This window comes from Procambarus clarkii, unplaced genomic scaffold (assembly GCF_040958095.1).
Source record: "Procambarus clarkii isolate CNS0578487 unplaced genomic scaffold, FALCON_Pclarkii_2.0 HiC_scaffold_185, whole genome shotgun sequence".
In the NCBI taxonomy this organism is placed as follows: domain Eukaryota; kingdom Metazoa; phylum Arthropoda; class Malacostraca; order Decapoda; family Cambaridae; genus Procambarus; species Procambarus clarkii.
In genome coordinates this window covers 460,358-466,587 of record NW_027189218.1, presented here as the reverse complement: position 1 = coordinate 466,587, position 6,230 = coordinate 460,358, and positions in this window count along the sequence as shown.

The window sequence follows — 6,230 nt, the reverse complement described above, 5'->3', positions numbered from 1 at the left end:
TGGACTAATTGTGCTCACGTGTGTTTGTGTAGGGAAGGGGAACCATAGGCTTTTCAAACAATAATTTGCAACTATTTGCTAAGAAACATTTCCAAATATCATTTAAGTTTCTAATAAGTATTCTTTTTCCTAACATACAAATCAGTCACACAGTACCTAACCTCAGTCAGAAACACTTTTCTTACCATATCTCGCAACGTCTTTTGCATATATTTCCTATCTTAAATAATTGACAATTTTAATTCATAACTGCCAACCCCCCTCCCATCCAAAGCTTTCAAAGCCACCAAACATCATTCCTTTCCCTTAACCTCTCCCAAATTATATTTTGCACCAATTCACAAACTAGGAGGCTTTATAGCTGAGTGGGGGTCGCTCTCAACTCGTAATCGTAGCTCATTCGATCCCACGGTGATGGAACAAACGGAAATCAGGAGAGTTTCTATCATTCTGATGCCCCTGTTACCTAGCAGTAAATATGTACCTGGGCGTTAGACAGCTGTTACGGGCTGCTTCCTGGGTGTGTGTGTGTGGAATGTTTTTTATTAGTTAGTAATAATTGATTGACAGTTGAGAGGCGGGCCGAAAGAGTAGAGCTCAACCCTCGCAAGCACAACTAGGTGAACACAACTAGATAAATACAAACCAAGCACGATCTCGACAATCCATTACACACACAACCCCCCCTCCCCCTGCCCCACCCCAACTCCCCAAATCGTTCTACCTAAGTCAATAAAAAATTAAAACAAATCAATTAATTCACCAAAAATACTAACTATAAATAAAGGAACCAAATTTGAGACATACAGCGACTCCAGCGTGGTCTAGTCGGAAGAGAACGTGTTCTCATCTGGATAGATTGCGATCGAGTCTGTCGGAACGGGTGTGTAACTGCAGGGCACAAATATTTGTGTGTCCCCTCCTGTAGCTGCCTCTGTTTCGACAGGTTCCCTGGATAGCTGGAATTGGCCTGGCCCTTGGAAAGTGGGGAAGGGGTGAAATCCGTTGGGCCCACGGATGGATACCTTGGATCCATGGACCTAGAGCAGGTCTAATCACCTGGGATTCGAACCCACGGTGGGAATAAGGGAGGAGATATGGGAAAGGGGGGGGGAGGATGTTTCCCTGGAACCAAACCTCACATAAACCCGGACACTCACACACACACACACACACACACCCTCACCCGAACACTCACAGGGGCACTCACACTCACACATACCCATAGACTGTGATAAGGGAGACCATCTGAGGGGACACAGATGGCCTCCTGGACCCACAGGTATAACCGGACACACACGCACCCGGACACTCACAGGGACATTCACACTCACACACACTCGCCCGGACACTCACAGGGACACTCACACTCACACACATCCATAGACACAAACTGTGATAAGGGAGACCATCTGAGGGGACACAGATGGCCTCCTGGACACACAAGTATATATCAATATTTAATTTATTATTTATTATTTAATTTTATTAAATAAGTAATCAAATTAATGTTTTTTTAATAAATTATTATTTTATTAAATTATTAAATAATTATATTAATAAAACAAATTAAATTAAATTTAATAATTAAATATTAATTATTTAATTTACTAATATGACAAATTTTATATATATATATATATATATATATATATATATATATATATATATATATATATATATATATATATATATATATATATATATATATATATATGTCGTACCTAGTAGCCAGAACTCACTTTTTGGCCTACTATTCAAGGCCCGATTTGCCTAATAAGCCAAGTTTTCCTGAATTAATATATTTTTTCTAATTTTTTTCTTATGAAATGATAAAGCTACCCATTTCATTATGTATGAGGTCATTTTTTTTTTATTGGAGTTAAAATTAACGTAGATATTTGACCGAACCTAACCAACCCTACCTAACCTAACCTAACCTATCTTTATAGGTTAGGTTTGGTTAGGTAGCCGAAAAAGTTAGGTTAGGTTAGGTTAGGTAGGTTAGGTAGTCGAAAAACAATTAATTCATGAAAACTTGGCTTATTAGGCAAATCAGGCCTTGCATAGTAGGCTGAGAAGTGCGTTCTGGCTATTAGGTACGACATATATATATATATATATATATATATATATATAATCTTTGGACAACACCCACCAGTGGGACTCGAACCCAGAAAGCACAACTACCTTCCAGTAGCTGGCATAACTAGTATGCTTTAACCCACTACGCCATCAGACCTTACAAAAGAAGTAGATAGTTCGAGATATATATATATCTCAAACATCTCTACCTCCCGAAGGCACCAGATGAGTGAGGGGTCAGTCTGCAATTTTCGTCAAGCCACTGTCAATGTGAGAGAACTCGTGTCCAGCTTATAAGCCTATACTTGCATAAACCACAAGTGAAGATAAACAATCTTTGGACAACACCCACCAGTGGGACTCGAACCCAGAAAGCACAACTACCTTCCAGTAGCTGGCATAACTAGTATGCTTTAACCCACTACGCCATCAGACCTTACAAAAGAAGTAGATAGTTCGAGATATATATATATCTCAAACATCTCTACCTCCCGAAGGCACCAGATGAGTGAGGGGTCAGTCTGCAATTTTCGTCAAGCCACTGTCAATGTGAGAGAACTCGTGTCCAGCTTATAAGCCTATACTTGCATAAACCACAAGTGAAGATAAACAATCTTTGGACAACACCCACCAGTGGGACTCGAACCCAGAAAGCACAACTACCTTCCAGTAGCTGGCATAACTAGTATGCTTTAACCCACTACGCCATCAGACCTTACAAAAGAAGTAGATAGTTCGAGATATATATATATCTCAAACATCTCTACCTCCCGAAGGCACCAGATGAGTGAGGGGTCAGTCTGCAATTTTCGTCAAGCCACTGTCAATGTGAGAGAACTCGTGTCCAGCTTATAAGCCTATACTTGCATAAACCACAAGTGAAGATAAACAATCTTTGGACAACACCCACCAGTGGGACTCGAACCCAGAAAGCACAACTACCTTCCAGTAGCTGGCATAACTAGTATGCTTTAACCCACTACGCCATCAGACCTTACAAAAGAAGTAGATAGTTCGAGATATATATATATCTCAAACATCTCTACCTCCCGAAGGCACCAGATGAGTGAGGGGTCAGTCTGCAATTTTCGTCAAGCCACTGTCAATGTGAGAGAACTCGTGTCCAGCTTATAAGCCTATACTTGCATAAACCACAAGTGAAGATAAACAATCTTTGGACAACACCCACCAGTGGGACTCGAACCCAGAAAGCACAACTACCTTCCAGTAGCTGGCATAACTAGTATGCTTTAACCCACTACGCCATCAGACCTTACAAAAGAAGTAGATAGTTCGAGATAAATATATATCTCAAACATCTCTACCTCCCGAAGGCACCAGATGAGTGAGGGGTCAGTCTGCAATTTTCGTCAAGCCACTGTCAATGTGAGAGAACTCGTGTCCAGCTTATAAGCCTATACTTGCATAAACCACAAGTATAGGCTTATGCAAGTATAGGCTTATAAGCTGGACACGAGTTCTCTCACATTGACAGTGGCTTGACGAAAATTGCAGACTGACCCCTCACTCATCTGGTGCCTTCGGGAGGTAGAGATGTTTGAGATATATATATATATCTCGAACTATCTACTTCTTTTGTAAGGTCTGATGGCGTAGTGGGTTAAAGCATACTAGTTATGCCAGCTACTGGAAGGTAGTTGTGCTTTCTGGGTTCGAGTCCCACTGGTGGGTGTTGTCCAAAGATTGTTTATCTTCACTTGTGGTTTATGCAAGTATAGGCTTATAAGCTGGACACGAGTTCTCTCACATTGACAGTGGCTTGACGAAAATTGCAGACTGACCCCTCACTCATCTGGTGCCTTCGGGAGGTAGAGATGTTTGAGATATATATATATCTCGAACTATCTACTTCTTTTGTAAGGTCTGATGGCGTAGTGGGTTAAAGCATACTAGTTATGCCAGCTACTGGAAGGTAGTTGTGCTTTCTGGGTTCGAGTCCCACTGGTGGGTGTTGTCCAAAGATTGTTTATCTTCACTTGTGGTTTATGCAAGTATGGGCTTATAAGCTGGACACGAGTTCTCTCACATTGACAGTGGCTTGACGAAAATTGCAGACTGACCCCTCACTCAGCTGGTGCCTTCGGGAGGTAGAGATGTTTGAGATATATATATATCTCGAACTATCTACTTCTTTTGTAAGGTCTGATGGCGTAGTGGGTTAAAGCATACTAGTTATGCCAGCTACTGGAAGGTAGTTGTGCTTTCTGGGTTCGAGTCCCACTGGTGGGTGTTGTCCAAAGATTGTTTATCTTCACTTGTGGTTTATGCAAGTATAGGCTTATAAGCTGGACACGAGTTCTCTCACATTGACAGTGGCTTGACGAAAATTGCAGACTGACCCCTCACTCATCTGGTGCCTTCGGGAGGTAGAGATGTTTGAGATATATATATATCTCGAACTATCTACTTCTTTTGTAAGGTCTGATGGCGTAGTGGGTTAAAGCATACTAGTTATGCCAGCTACTGGAAGGTAGTTGTGCTTTCTGGGTTCGAGTCCCACTGGTGGGTGTTGTCCAAAGATTGTTTATCTTCACTTGTGGTTTATGCAAGTATAGGCTTATAAGCTGGACACGAGTTCTCTCACATTGACAGTGGCTTGACGAAAATTGCAGACTGACCCCTCACTCATCTGGTGCCTTCGGGAGGTAGAGATGTTTGAGATATATATATATCTCGAACTATCTAATTCTTTTGTAAGGTCTGATGGCGTAGTGGGTTAAAGCATACTAGTTATGCCAGCTACTGGAAGGTAGTTGTGCTTTCTGGGTTCGAGTCCCACTGGTGGGTGTTGTCCAAAGATTGTTTATCTTCACTTGTGGTTTATGCAAGTATAGGCTTATAAGCTGGACACGAGTTCTCTCACATTGACAGTGGCTTGACGAAAATTGCAGACTGACCCCTCACTCATCTGGTGCCTTCGGGAGGTAGAGATGTTTGAGATATATATATATCTCGAACTATCTACTTCTTTTGTAAGGTCTGATGGCGTAGTGGGTTAAAGCATACTAGTTATGCCAGCTACTGGAAGGTAGTTGTGCTTTCTGGGTTCGAGTCCCACTGGTGGGTGTTGTCCAAAGATTGTTTATCTTCACTTGTGGTTTATGCAAGTATAGGCTTATATATATATATATATATATATATATATATATATATATATATATATAACTGAAAACTCACACCCCAGAAGTGACTCGAACCCATACTCCCACAACTGGTATGTACAGGGACGCCTTAATCCGCTTGACCATCACGACCGGACATAAGGAAGTGATAGCCGAGGCTATATGAACCACTTCCCCGCCGGCACTCGGATGGTAATCTTGGGCATAGCATTTTATCAAATCACCTCATTCTTTGGGGCACACGTGAGGAACACAAATGCAAACAAGCCTGAATGGTCCCCAGGACTATATACAACTGAAAACTCACACTCCAGAAGTGACTCGAACCCATACTCCCACAACTGGTATGTACAGGGACGCCTTAATCCGCTTGACCATCACGACCGGACATAAGGAAGTGATAGCCGAGGCTATATGAACCACTTCCCCGCCGGCACTCGGATGGTAATCTTGGGCATAGCATTTTATCAAATCACCTCATTCTTTGGGGCACACGTGAGGAACACAAATGCAAACAAGCCTGAATGGTCCCCAGGACTATATACAACTGAAAACTCACACCCCAGAAGTGACTCGAACCCATACTCCCACAACTGGTATGTACAGGGACGCCTTAATCCGCTTGACCATCACGACCGGACATAAGGAAGTGATAGCCGAGGCTATATGAACCACTTCCCCGCCGGCACTCGGATGGTAATCTTGGGCATAGCATTTTATCAAATCACCTCATTCTTTGGGGCACACGTGAGGAACACAAATGCAAACAAGCCTGAATGGTCCCCAGGACTATATACAACTGAAAACTCACACCCCAGAAGTGACTCGAACCCATACTCCCACAACTGGTATGTACAGGGACGCCTTAATCCGCTTGACCATCACGACCGGACATAAGGAAGTGATAGCCGAGGCTATATGAACCACTTCCCCGCCGGCACTCGGATGGTAATCTTGGGCATAGCATTTTATCAAATCACCTCATTCTTTGGGGCACACGTG